The sequence below is a fragment of the Ochotona curzoniae genome, unplaced genomic scaffold (assembly GCF_017591425.1).
Source record: "Ochotona curzoniae isolate NIBS_2020 unplaced genomic scaffold, NIBS_Ocur_1.0 contig_605, whole genome shotgun sequence".
In the NCBI taxonomy this organism is placed as follows: Eukaryota; Metazoa; Chordata; class Mammalia; order Lagomorpha; family Ochotonidae; genus Ochotona; species Ochotona curzoniae.
Window position 1 is genome coordinate 5,063,265 of NW_024466491.1, and position 13,899 is coordinate 5,077,163.

The following is a 13,899-nucleotide window of genomic DNA, read 5'->3' on the forward strand; positions in this document are numbered from 1 at the left end:
CCCCCACCTCTCCCATGTGGAAGCTACTTCACCTTCCCACAGGGGTGCTGAGATCTACAAAGCCAGGGAGCATGTGGGAGACCTGGACACAGCTCCCAGCTCCTGGCTTCAGCATGGCCCGGCTCTGGCTGCTGTGGGTGTGTGGGCGTAGTGGAGACAGTTCCAGGAGGCCACCCGTCACCGGTGCCCCCACAGGGTCACCAGCTGGACAGTACCCACATCCAGTCGGGATTTGGGAGGGGGGGCAGGAAGGACACGCCCTCCCAGAGCTGCCAGCCGCTGCCCCTTACCTGACACGACAGAGCTGATAAAGATGGCCACACCGCTGGGCGAAGGCGCGGGCAGGACCCCTGCCTGGCCATGGAGAAGCCGCCGGCAGGTGCGGGGACTCAAGCAGCCCTCACTCATGCTGCCCGCCTAGTGATGCCTTCCCTGGGAACAGGGCCGAGGGCTGAGAGCTCAGTAGCCATCCCTGGAGAAAGGCAGGGCGGGGCCCTCGTCACTCACCCAGGGCCCCTGGGGCACCGTGTGGCAGGGCTGGGCAGGTGTTGGGGGTCAGAGCCAGCTGCTCCCTGCAGGCTACTGGCTTCAGTCCAGGTGGGGTAGGGGGGCAGCGCAGGCATCTTCCCGGCTGACAACCCTCCACACACCTGGGCACCTGCTCCCCAGCTCCACAGCCCAAAGGAACCTTCCGTGGTCGCCATAACAACTGTTTTCCCAGGGTTAGGCGTTGAGGCTCAGGGACCCAGGTCCCCCGAGGTCTCCATGTAAGCTGAACTCTGGGGAGGAGAAGGGGTTGGCAGGTGTGTCTGTGGGAAGTCATGCGGGTGCGGGGAGCTGTGCCCAACCCTGGCAGGGCAGGTGAAAGGAGGCTCAGGGTTGCCACCTGCAGCTAGGCCGGCCCACCTGGGTCCTGCTACCACAGGGTCTATTTAAGCCCAGGGCTCTCAGCTCTTACCCCAGCTACCGCCGGGTGACACTAGCTGTTCCTGGTGACAAGTGTGGCTGTCAGCACTGGGAACACGCCACCAGCACGGAGGCAGTGCAGGCCAGAAACGCTGCCTGCCGCACGCTGCTCACATGTCCTCACGCACATACCGGCCTACCCACGTGGGCTGCAAGTCCTGGCTCTGATTCCCTATGCCGACCAGGGACAGCAGGGATGATGGCACACGCCGGGGCCCAGCCGGAGAAGCCCAGGGGTAGGGCCTTGATGGATACCACAGAATCCCTGAGGACAAGGGGGCCAACAGGCTGGCACATAGGTTAATCCTCTGCCGGTGGTGCTGGCAGACACTAGGGGTATCGGTTTGAGTCCTGGCTGCTCTACTTCCCATCAGGCTCCCTGCTTGTGGACTGGCAAAGTGCCAAACATGTCTCCTGGTGACACAGTCCGTGTCTGGACCCTCACCCCAGGGTCGGGGGCCGGGGGCCAGGGAAGAGGAAGGAGGGGAGAGGGCACAGGCCACGCCCCGCACACACCGCAGGCTGCTGTACACAGGATCTGTATTTCAACAAACAACAAACAAAGTGAACACAGAACAGCGCTGCCCACACAGCAAAGAACGTGCCATGCACCAACAGGCCTCCCGGAACACGGGCAGGGGCATCGGGCTCACAGGGCGCCGGCTGGCGCGGTGGCCTCGGGGAGACCTCCGGGAGGCTCCCCACGGGCGGCGCCCTCCCCAAAGTACCAGCGGCTGGGGGCGTCCAGGCCCTCCGCTCGCTCCAGGGCTTCCTGGTTCACAAGGGCGGCCTCCTGACTCGCCTTGGCAGACAGCTCCAGCACCTCGGCGAAGGTCCTGGGGGAGAGCAGGCAGCCGCTGTCACGGGGGCAGCTGGGGTCACAGAGAAGAACCACACGGCGGCGGCCACGGCAGGCCAGGCAAGGCCCCTGGTGCGACGCCCAAGGGGCACAGCTGCTCTTGGCACACACACCTTTCCCAGAGGCTCCCCGTGGCTCCTCCAGCGAGCCCAAGGCCACCACCCCTGCCGCCCCTGACCCCGCACACCTCGGCTCTGCTGCAGAACGCCAGCCTTCCTCCCGCTGTCGGGGGCTTTCCCGCCACACCTGGAGGTGTCAGCCGCAGGAGCCTGTTGGGGACACGAGGCCATCAGCGCCTCTCCTGGGGTCAGTGGGAAGGGGTGTGAGCGCCTGCTCTGAGCCAAGGCAGAGATGGGCAGAGCTCAGGAATTCCATGCGAGGCCCCAGGGACACATGTGATGTGTGCAAGACACGGACGTGCTGGCCGGTGGACCCCTGTGACTCAGGCGACCCCCGTCGCTAGGGACACCCACAGCCCAGCCTGGCTCTCCATCCAGCTCCCTGCTGGCACTCACCTTGGAGGACGCAGGCCACGGCTCAGTAGCTGGGCCTCTGACCCCTGTGGGCAACCCCAAAGCAGCTCCTGGCTTTAGCTTTGGGGGCGTCAAAAGCAGCCACAGACACATGGGGGCGCTGTAACCAAGCAGTCCTGGCCACACTAAAGCCGGGAGGGCCCCACTGCTCCTTGGTCAGCAGCCCTCTGATAGGGAACGCCAAGGCTGGGTGCCGGCTGTGCCACCCCCTTCCCGGGGGCAGCCAGGACTGGGCACACCACGGGAAGCTGCCTCCCGAGGCCCCACGTCCCCCAACCTAGTGCTGCTCCGAGCACCTGACCCAGCTGCCTGCTGGCACGCCTGGGAGGGCAGCAGGCGACAGCCCAGCCCTGGCCGTGGTGGGCATCCGGGCAGCGAGCCAGTGGCTGGCTCTCCCTGCTCTCGGCGCACGGGGTCATCTGCTGACCGTCCCCGCCAGGTCTCCGCGGTGACGGGAGCCGCTCTCTGCCCACCGTTCCCTGCCTCGCAGTGGGAACACTGCACACTCGGGCACGTCTCCCCGGGGGTTTCCTCTGGACACCCACAGGATGTTCTGGATAAAAGCACGGTTGGAGCCAGTTGTTCAACTGAAAGGCCGGGTCACACAGAGAGGCCTTCACCCACGGGAATCACTCGCCAACGCTGGCTGCTGGGCCAGGAGCCTGGGATTGCAGCGGGGCCCCCACGCACCCGAGCAGTAGGCTGGCGCTTCCCCAGCTGCCCGAGTGGCAGGCAGAGTGGCCGGGCCTCACACTCAGGCTGGCAGGGCTCCTGCAGGTGCCCTCCTAGATGCAGGCTGCCAGTGGGAGTGTGCGGGCCCCAGGCAGGACTGCCTCAGGACCCGGCAGTGAGGGCTGGCTGGGCTCCACGGTCACAGACCTAAGGGGACAGTCCCTCAAGCCACAAGCTGCAGCGTGGGGAGCTGTGGGCCTCGCGGGCTGAGAGCCCAGGAGCCCGTGTGGAAGCGTGCCCCACGCACACGGAGCGCCCCTTACCTTTCTGGGGGCTTTCTTCTCATACTGCAAGTACCGGGACTCGACCACTCTTCCCCCTGCGGGGCAGAACCGGGTGTGGCACCCCACTCGTGCCCAGAGAGCCGCGGCTGCTCCCCTCCTCAAGGCCCTGGGGTTCAGGGACCCCGCCACTCTGGGCTATGACACCCAGCCCTGAGCTCAGAGGGAAGCTCCTGCACCCCGGAGCCCGCCCTGCGCCCTGCCAGCTCCCCACACCCAGTGCCCTGCACCTGCCAATCTGCCTTGCTCTCCTGAGTGCCCTGGCCTGGCTAGGAGAGGTACCACCCTCCCCTACTTCTCCAGGCAGCAGCTCGGAGCCCCCAAAGCTCCCCCATTGGGCAAGTCCCCCAGTTCCTGCTGCCTGAGCCCTGGCTGGAAGCCACTGGTCCCACACTGGGGGGAGGCACCTGCATGCACCATCACCTCCTGACCCTCTGTGATTGCTCACCAAGGGCACAGGGCCTGCGGCATCCGTCACTGTTACCTCGGGGATGCTGACCCTCTGTCACTGCCTGCCTAAGGCACAGGGTTTGTGGCATCTATCAGTGGTACCCTGGGGTGCTTCTGTAGGGGCTGCCTAAGGCACCTGCTCCAGCAGCCTCTCAGGCCCTAGGCCCCGTGTTTGCTGGTTGCTCCAGGTCCCCGCCTGCAGGCATGCAGGAACACATGTTGGAGGAATGACCCTGCGCTCCTCACAGGTGCAGGGGCAGGCCAGATGGACGGGGCAGTGTCAAGGACCAGCGGGGCACAGTGATGACTCCACCACATCTCGGAGCCAGGAGAGCCATGCCCACAGTTAGGGGGGAGTCGCCTGGCACCCCCAGAGTGCGGGGATTCCTGTCTGTGAAGTGAGTGAGCTCAGAGGTATGGCGGGAAGCAGTGTTGTGTAGAAGCCACGGACAACCAGAGGGTGCAGGTGCCTACGTGTCAAGGGCAGACGCAGGGGGTGTCGGGATAGAACATGGCCACATGGAGGGTCTTCCCCTGGATGGCAGTGGAGGGTGCCCCCTTCCAAGCAGAGGGCCCTGCAGCAACCCATCTTCCCTATCCCGGCTGGGACAGTCACAAGGCCATGAGGGCAGGGAGGGCCGTGCCTGCCTGACACCTGACCGTGCAACCACTGGCACCCTTGGGAGAGAAGGTACCCACGGCCTGGGCCACCCCACGGCCTGCCCGACACCTGACCACACAATCAGAGCCTGGCACCCCCTGGCACCCCTCGGCCTGCCCGGCCCCGCAGCGCTGCGGGCACACGGCCCAGCAGGCTCACCTCGGCCTCGCTTCTCTTTCATCTTGGCCCCACCAGAAGTGCCGGGGACCCCAGCCGGCTTCCTGGAACACAAGTCAAGGTCAGGGGAGCTGGCCCAGGCTCGCCCCACGACCCCCGCGGGGAGGTCGCGCCCCAGTGGGCACCCCGGGCGGGAGAGAGCCTGAATGCCTCAGCACAGTGCTGCGTGGGTTCGAGTCCAGCCTCCTGCTAACGCACACCCCGGGAGGAGGCAGCACCAGGCCGGGCTGGGGTCCCTGCCAACCCACGGGCGAGCCGGGGATGCAGCTCCAGGGCGCGTCAGACAGCGGCCGGGTGGTCGTCTGCCGCCGGCCCGGGAACTGACGGGGTTATCTGAGCGAAGGGAGCGGGATGGAGGATTCCCGAGCCGTCTCGGGGCTCGGACAAACTCCCGGGGCGGCCGTGCCCGGCTCACCGGCCGCCTGTCAGGGCGCACGCTTGGCCCGCGCCGGCCTCAGCCGCACGGGGACGGACGGACAACGCCGCTCGCCCGCCGTGGACGCCGCGGGACTCGAACTCGCAGCCCCGTCGCTCGGGCACCCCCGTCCCCGCTCGGGCATGCGCAGGTGCCGCGCGGCGGTTCCCCGAGGGAGCCCCCCGAGAAGCCGCCCCGAGGCTCTCCGTCCTCCGGCCCGGCCGCCCTCGGCCACGGTCGCCTCTGCGGGCTTCCTCGGCCGCTCACCCGGCGTCGCCGGCATCCGCCATTTTCCCGCCTTGGCCACTCGAAGGCCGGCTCGGCGCGGCGGCGGGCCGGACCATGTCCGCAGGGGTGTCCGCGCGTCGGCAGCGGCGAGCTGGCGCGGCCTGAGCCGGCGGCCTCCCCCCTTCCGGCCTCCCGCTTGGTTCGCGCCGCCACGCGCGGCCAGGCGCAGGAAGGGGCGGGGCTTGCGGAGGGGGCGGTGCCGGGCCGGAACCCGGAAGCGCCGAGCGCGGGGGAGCGGCGGGGCGGAGCAGCCCGGGCGGCGGCGGGCGCGGGCGGACCCGTCCGGTGCGAGGACGGCCGAGGCCCAGGTGAGTGCGGGAGGGCGGGCGGACGGCTGGCTGGTGATCGCGGGGGGTCGGGCCTGGATCCGCGGACGCTCAGAGGACGTGGCTCTGGTGGTCATGGGGAGGGGGAGGCGTCACAGGAAACGGGGTGCGTGTTCGAGAAGGCCGCGGGCCGGGGCACAGGCCCCCCGCGATGGCAGAAACGGAGTGAGGGCGAGGTCCGGGACCCCCAGAGGAGGCCGGGCGTGTCTGGGGTTTGCGGGGAGCCGAATAGCAGGAACGGAGTCCCGCCGGTAGACATTGGGGTGCAGCCCCCATTCCTTCCCGGAGATATTGGGGTGCTGCCCCCACTGCTGCCGGGATATGCTGACGTGCAGACCCCCTTTACTGCCCGGAGAGACTGGGGCGTAGTCCCCACTCACTCCCGGGAGATACTGTGATGCAGCTCCCCACTCACACCGGGAGATACTGGGGTGCAGCTCGTACTCCTGTCAGGAGATGCTCGGGTGCAGCACCCCCTCATGCCAGGAAATATTGGGGTGCAGCCACTTTCTTTTACCCAGGGATACAGGGGTGCAGCCCCTCTCCCACTGGTAGATACTGGGGTGCATCCCCCCACTGTCCCCTCCTGACTTATCTGCTTCCTGCCTTCCCACGCAATGACTCAGTGAGCCCAGGGTGCATCCAGCGCCCTGCAGGCGGGCCTCGCCGTCGTGGGAATCCCATGTTTTCCTGGGTCTGGGGTCCCTGGGAGGGAGAGAGGAGTGTCAGGGTCCCGAGTGGGGCCCAAGGCAGCCAGTGGGTGCGCCAACCCCAACTCCCCAGAGTCTGTGGTAAGTGGAAGCGTGTCCCCCTGTGGCCGTACGTCCTGCAGACCTGCGGGGCCACAGGGAGGGTTAGCGTGGATGTGTGTGGGACATTGCCTGGCAGCGCCCAGCCCCTGCCTTCTGGTCCTCGGGTGCCCTGCAGCCCTGTGCCTGGGCACCTGGGATGCCGGGAGGGCTCTGGCCACATCTCCAGATGGGGTGTGGTGGAGAGTTGCCGGTGAAGGTGGGTGTGTCTGCGCTCTAGGAACCCTTCACCTGCCCAGGTGGCCAGCTGGTGTGGGAAGGGGCAGAGGGAAGGGACAGCCTGCCCCTCCGGTGTTAGGGCTGACACACAGGAGGTGGCTGTGGCCTGGCTGGCCCTGCCTGCTGCAGAGAGAGACTGCGGGCGAGACCCCAGCCAGGCCTTCCCTGGGAGCAGGATCAGTGTCTTCAGACCCTACAGCTTGCACAGGCCTCCTCTCTGCCTCCCTGGTCAATGGGGTGGGGAGCACTGGACTGGCAGTCCGTGCTGGTTCCGTCCCCTATGGCCTTGTAGCTTTGCACCATGACTCGGCTCGTTGCTCTTGGCGCCTGTAGCGTACACCCCGTCTCCCTTCAGGTCCCCACAGCCTGTGAGGGCACCCCACTCCCCGTCTCCCTTCAGGTCCCCACAGCCTGCGAGGGCACCCCACTCCCCGTCTCCCAGTCCAGCATGATGTTGTTTCTGGTTTTTTGTTTTTTTGGTTTTTGCTAAGTGCACTTGCTCCAAAAAGCTCTGGCTGCGCCCAGTGCTGGGAAACCCCGTTAACTCAGAGGCTTGTGGCTGGGCAGTGGGCTTCTCGGGGTGTCCCTTGCATGGCCGCAGGAACTGGCCACCTTCTTTTCTGGGAGTGAAGCGGCAGCCAATGGGAGCGTGGGGACAAGGGGGATTCCAGCGAATTTCCTGGGAAGAGGGGGCTGGCGGCACGCCCCACCTGCAGTCCAGGCTGAGGGGCAGTGGGGAGTTCCGGGCAGGAACTATGGCCTCAGTACTGCGTCTTCCCACCCAGGGTCCTGCTCCCGGCTGAGCAAGCCTGCTCGAGGCTTCACCCAGACCTTGGGTGGACATGCACACGCCCCCTGCGTGCACAGCGCGCTCTCACCATGCTGGAGAACGCTGTGGGTACGCGTGGCCTCCATGTGTTAGACGCCGGTGGTCCCCCTCCCCTAGCCCGCTGCCGTCCCCACTCGCTGCCGTGGGTGGCTCAGGCTTGTACCCCGTTCCTGCTCAGTGCCTGCTGGCTCCCACCAGTGACCAGCTCTGGAGCTGCCACTGGACCAGGGCCGGGCTGGGGGAGGCGGGCAGCCCCTTGGCTTCTGCCAGGGTGGCAGTTTCTAATCTCGAGGGGATGGGGTAGATAAAGAGGGGGAACTGGACAGCAGAGGAGGAAGTGGCAGTCGGGGGCCGGTGGGCGTCTTTGTTCCTTGTCCCTGGGGAGGCCGTGTCCTCGGCTTGGGCCGGCCGGTACTCTCCTCCCGAGATGAGATTAGAGGTGGCCCAGCCGGCCCCTTCCGAGTGGACACTGTTTCAGTTCTGCCCTCACCCTCTCCCTCCCCTGCCCCTCCCCAGGAGGCGACGTCCTCTGCAGGACCTCTGGGCGCTCCCACCACCTACCCTCCGTGTGTCCTGCATCCTGCCCCAGCCGCCATCCCCACCCCGACAGTGTGCCAGGCAGCCCCCGGCTGGCCCTGCCGTTCAGCCTGCCTGGACGCACTTTCCCCGGAGAGCAAGACAGGCCCTTGTCTCCTGCCCCTGCTGCCCCGGCATGGCAGAACAAAGGGCCCTGTCTCCACACAGCCCACCACTGCCGGCCTCCGCACGGTCCTCACCCGCCCCAAACGCAGCCAGTGCGGGCGTCCTGGTGCGACTCACTTCCCTTGGCTAGCCGGGGTTGTGACAAATTCAGGGGCTGGCCCCGGGGACTCGTGGGAGCAGGGAGTGAGCCAGCCTGGGCTGTCTCTGGCCCAGCCCGGCTGCCTGCTTCCCCCGTTGAGGGTGTGTGTGCATGTGGGGTATGCTTTCTGGCTCCTGGCCGTTCACGGCTGCAGCAGCCACCTGTGACTTAGGGTGGCCAGGACACAGTGCTGCAGAGTGTCCGGGGGAGTGGCAGCACCCCAAATGCCCTGGTCAGGCAGATGACCATTACCTGCTGTGGGCAGCTGCAGTCCCCTAGGGTGCCGCTGTCCGGACCAGCCGTGTGCATGGGACTCCACCCCCAGGCCCCAAAGACCCCATCTCTAGGATGAAGTCGCCTTTGCCTTCTGAAGCTCGTGGGGCTGTTCTCGTGGCACTGTGGGTTAAACTTCCGCTTGGCAGTCCCACTTCACATCTAAGTTGTTGGTTCAAATCCCAGGTGTTCCACTTGTGGTCCAGCGCCTTTCTGATGCGCAGGGAAGAAGCAGGTGCTGGCCTGAGAACTGGTGGTCCTGTCATCCCGAGGACCCTGCAGAGCTCCTGGCTCCTGGCTTTGATCTGACCAGCTGATGCAGGCCTGTGAGGAGTGACCCAGCAGACTGAAGGGCTCTTTTCCCTTCCACCCTGACACTTGAGCCTTCAAACCCAGAGGTCTTTTCTTTAGGAAAGGGATAGTATTTGGGGGGTCAGCGTGTGACGTTTGGGGACCCAGCTCGGCGTGTTGTCTGGCTCCCTTTGGAATGGAAAAGGGGTCCTGTGACGGGACTCACGCTGGCTGGACGTCACACCGCCGGGGCGGGCAGATCCGACAGCCGTGTCGGCTCCAGGGTCTGCCCCCTGCCCCGTGGAAGGGTCGGCTGGGGCTTGTGGCCTTTCCCGAGGGAAAGCACCCAGCGGAGGGACCTGGGGAAAGTCCTTGGAAAGTGGAATGTGAACGTCACTTTATTTGGGTGCAGAGAATTTCCGAGTTCGCTGCATCGTAGCTTGTATACGTATCTTTTTTATCCTGAACATTTTCTACGAACTTTCGAGAAAATGATGTGTTTGCTAGAGTTCCATGGCTGCTAATTTCCCCTCCTCAACAGTCAGACCTGGGCCAGGCCAGAGTCGGGAGCCAGGAGCTCCATTCAGGTCCCTCTCGCGGGTGGTGGGGTCCAGGCCCTGGGACCAGGAGCCGGAGCTGGGGATCCAACCCAGAACCTCTGCTGTGTGGACGTGGTGGAGACCCCTCTCATGTCTTAGGGTTCAGACTGGGGACCTCAAGTGTGCTCAGTGGACAAAGCTTGCAGACAGAGCCGGGGGCAGGCTCTACCCTCAGCGTGGCCATGGAAGGCCAGGCAGGACCCGTTAGCTCCCTGTGCCACAGGTGGGTGGAAAAACAGAAGTTTCCGGAAGGTCTTCCGCTGTCTTTTGCTGAGAGGAACTTGGTGGCTGGGAGCCTGAAGCAGGGCTGGCCCTCGGGCGACCCCGAGGGTAGCGGAAGCAGCCCCCCAGGCAGTTAGGTTAGGAGGAAGGCCTGTCTGTGGACACCCGTGAGTGGCCCTGCGTGGGGGTGGAGCGCCTGAGCAGCTCTCGTGGCAGCCTGGACGTGGACAAGTTCTCGGGGTGGGGCCTGGGGCGTGTGTGTACTGGGGGGAGGTCCTGTCTGTGACTGTCCCATGCCAGGACCCAGGGTCGATGTTGGGATACCCAGACTGGCCAGGGTCCCATGCAGTGGCCCTGTGGCCTCCGGGCTTCCTGGTGACTGTGGAGGTGGCTGGGACATCCTGGGTGTTCTCACATGATGCCCTCAAGCAGCAGTGCCCGTCAAAGGGAGAGGAGAGGGCTGCTAGGGCGGGCAGGAGGACAGGTAGTCCCACCCAGGTGGTTGCCCACTCAGCTGGCTCGCTCTCCCACTCTTATCTGAATGCCCTGCAGCCCAGCTGGCATGGTTTGGGCCCTGCAAAGCCCTAGGCAGACAGGTGGGCGTGGGCTGCTCTTCTCACAGAAGGCGAGGGCAGTGGTGACATGCAGGCATGAACCATTCCTTGCAGCGTGCTGTGTGGCAGTTCTTGCCAGCCCCCAGTGCCCCCCACCCTGCCATCACAGGAAGGTTCTAGACACCAGAGTCCCTGGGAGAGCAGCCAGCCCAAGGTCCAGGGCCTCGGTCCTCACCTCCTGGTTCTACCTTGGTCACCCTGTGGTCTGTGGAAGTCAGGGTGCCCAGGGTGCCCACCAAGGGCCAGCTGTCAGACCTGGCTGCCTTTCGGGGTGCCCGGCTCGCTGTTGAGAGCCCCCTGGGAAGCAGCAGGCACTCTCCCAAGTGCTTGGGTCCCCCCACAGTTGACCTGGATGCAATACACCTGGCTCCTGGGCTCGGCCTGGCCCCATCCCCAGTATCGGGGCCATCTGAGAGGCAAGTACCAGCTGGGAACCTCGCTCCCTCTCTCGCTGTCACTCTGAGTGCTGTGGCAGAGTCAGGAAGACAGTTGTGTTTTATTCTGGCTTTGAGTATGAGGTGAAGGTTGTGGTCTTCTCCTGTAAGGTTTACTTGTTTATTGGAAAGTTGTGCTGGCAGATAATGGGGGGCGGGGGTGGTAAGGAATCCCCATCGTCTGACACTCCCCCAGATGTCACCCTCGGGGTGGCGGGCCCCAAGGACCTGCGCCACCCCAGCGCAGCACCCGCCCTTGTAGCGCTGCCCCTGGTCTTGTGTTTCTCTTCCTGCTGCTAAGAAGCGCAGTTGGTCGCCCCAGCAGTGCTGGCCCTGTAGGGACATCGTAGCAGGTAGCAGCCAGCCTCAGCCAGCTTGTGGGAGAGCTGTGTCATGTCCCCACGTGCAGGCTGCGAGTGGAGGCCCTGCCCAGGCTGTCGCAGGCGGCCCTCTCCTCCTAGTTCCCCTGTCGCCGCCTCCTAAATCCATGAGTGTGCTGAGCTTTCCAGGGACGGACAAGCCGGTGGGGAAGACGGGGAAGACGGCGCGGGCCGATCCTGTGTCTTCTTCGTTTGGCAACCTTGGCCATCATCCCACGAAGATAGATGCTCTGGGGAAAGAGTCATCATTGGGTCCCCTCTCCCCACCGTGTGGGAGCCGGAAGCTGGAGGCCGGCAATGAACCCCAGGGAGTTGGGGGAGGCAGTGGCTTGGGGCGCAGGGCTTCTTTTTAGGGTGGTGAGAATGGCATAAAATGGCAATGATGGTTGTACGTGTGTGTCACAGCTGCTGCCTTGCCTTATCTGCGATGCTGTAGGGCACACCGTCCCTGGTTGGGCTGTCCACTCCTTGGGGTCTGTGGCATCGGCTGTGTGGGAGGGACTGCAGGGCATTCAGGCCTGGCCCAGGTCGCGGGTGGGTTCCCAGCAAGCTGCATGTGTCACGAGGGGACCTGAGCCTGCGCAGGTGTGGATGGGGGGTGGGGGTTGTCCTGGAGCACCTGCTTGCCGACCTCAGCCACCACTCGCTGCACTTGGCCTTCAAGGGGCAGGGTGAGCTACCAGGGAAGCAGGTGCATGGCGTGGTGACAGGCTGCTGGCGGCGGGGGATGGGGGGAGGCAGGAGTGCAGGGGCTGGTGAGGAGAGCGTGGGAGGGCACCCTTGGTGGGTGGCACCCCATAAACCTGCAAGTGATACCTTCGGTCCAGTGTCCCTGCCGTCTGAGGTGAGGTGCTCCTGGGAGGACCGCAGGGATGGCTCAGGTCCTTGCGTCTCCTCCACCCACTGGAGAGACCCAGCTACAACTCCTGGCTCCAGTCTGGCTGGTGCAGAAATTAAGAGTGAACCAGCAGATAAAAGAGCTTTCTCTCCTCCCGCCCCGGTCCTCCCTGCACCCATGTCACCTGTCTCAGTCTTAGAAATAAGCCGTGGTGGCCCCTCTAAACCCAGCCCCCTAAGGGTGGTCCATAGCCCCCTGAGGGTGGCGGCCTGTAGGCTTGCCCTAACCCGCTGAAGGTGGTCCATAGCCCCCTTAAGATGGTGGCCTGTAGGCTTGCCTGAGCCCTGCTGACTGTGGTCTATAACCCCCTGAGGATGGTAGCCTACAGGCTTGCCCTAACCCCCTGAAGGTGGCCTGTAGGCTTGCCCAAGCCCCCTAACCGTGGTCTGTAAGTGCCTGCGGGCTCGGGAGCCCTCTGAAGATGGCCTGTAGGCTTGCCTGCGGGTATGAGGCAAATGTTTGTTTTGTTTCATCTGGGGTCCAGCCCCTGAGATGCCTCCTTCTGCATATGCAGACATAATAAACCCAGAAGGATCTGAAGGGTTAGGCCTCAGGCCATGGTGGGAAGGGAGGCGTGGCCTGTAGGCCCTGCTCCAGCAAACTGTGGGGCAGACCTGTCCCACCCACACCCCAGCCAGGTGTCCCCTGGGGGCCTGTGAGGTGCCCCTCCGTGGGGACACTGTCCTGGATCTGTGGGTGGCACCTCCCTGTCCCCCCAGGGAATGACACGACCCCCAAGGTCTCTGTGATTGGCAGGTAGGGGGGCTGTTTGGCAACTTTCTTTAGGAGCCTCTGTGGGACCCAGAGTCCATGCGTGCCCTGTGGCTTCACCCCCGCTTGCTGTCCCCGATGCAGGGCACCATGAGTGCCCCCTCCACACACATGCACCGGGAGCTGCTGCACTTGTACCCCCTATCCCTCCCCCTCCCCCCCACCGCTGCAGGAGCTGATGTTCCCTGAAGCACACTTGGGGCCTGGTGTCCCTGCCTTGGCCCTCCTCCCCCACCCAGGGCTGCCCAGGCAGGCTGCAGGGTCCTGACCTTGTCTGCCTCAGCGCCGCCCCCGTCCCCGGGTCACACTGGACTGCCTGTTCCCAAGCCTGCCTGACCGCCCCTGCACCAGGCAGGGCAGGCCCCTGGCCTGTCCCCTCTGCATGCCCTTGGCCACAGGAATTCTGACCCCTGACTTACCCCCTCAGGGCATCCCCAGACCCTGAGCAGCATCCTGTCCAGGGGCTCATGTGCCCACCAGCTGCCAAGTCACCCAGGGTAGGCTGCGTGCTCACCTGAGCTTTCCTGGCAAGCCTGGGTCCCTGTGGGACGGGCCTCTGTCCCCGCCCGATGACAGAAGATAGGCCAGGGATGTACCGGAAGCAGGTGGTTGCCAAGCCCCGGAAGCAGTGGCCCTGGCTAGTGGGCTAGTGCCTGGAGCTTGGTGATGCGGCCAGCTCAGTCCAGCCAGGACCCAGTGGGACAGAGGAGGAAGGAGACGTGTTTCCACTGAGGTTCTGTGGGCATAGAACTGGCGGCAGCCATGGGACTGTTTGGGAGGGGCTTCTGGGTGCCCAAGGAAGGCCTTGGCCAACACAGGGCTGCCCCGCAGCTCCCTGACTTCCGGCAGCGCTGCATGGGAGTTAGCACTCCCGCTGAGATGCCGTCCTGGCTGCCCGCTGGTGCAGCCCAGCTGAGGGACGGTGTGCTCGGCCGCCCACAGGGGAGACGAGGCTGAAGTTGCTGGTTCCTGCAGTTCTCGCCTTCAGCCTTGGCCTGGCACCACCGGAACGAGCATTTGGGAAGTCAGTT

General features: G+C 65.1%; 2 protein-coding genes and 1 long non-coding RNA gene across 4 annotated transcripts in view; 1 reads left to right on the top strand and 2 right to left on the bottom strand.

Moving 5' to 3' along the window:
* LOC121163398 (coiled-coil domain-containing protein 130-like) overlaps positions 1 to 13,899 on the bottom strand; it is a 469,842-nt gene that overhangs the window by 268,777 nt on the left and 187,166 nt on the right. The window lies entirely within an intron of this gene.
* Positions 1,878 to 5,299, bottom strand: LOC121163433. Its single transcript, XR_005884878.1, has 3 exons — positions 4,642 to 5,299; positions 3,354 to 3,409; positions 1,878 to 2,094 (listed from the first exon to the last, which is right to left on the bottom strand). It is a non-coding gene; the product is annotated as an uncharacterized LOC121163433 (long non-coding RNA).
* The window catches only part of MYO9B (myosin IXB), a 61,461-nt gene continuing 53,184 nt past the window's right edge, over positions 5,623 to 13,899 (top strand). For both annotated transcript variants that reach the window (XM_040990670.1, XM_040990671.1), the window contains exon 1: positions 5,623 to 5,670. The gene's annotated coding sequence lies outside the window, so the exon portion shown is untranslated. The remainder of the gene's footprint in view (positions 5,671 to 13,899) is intronic.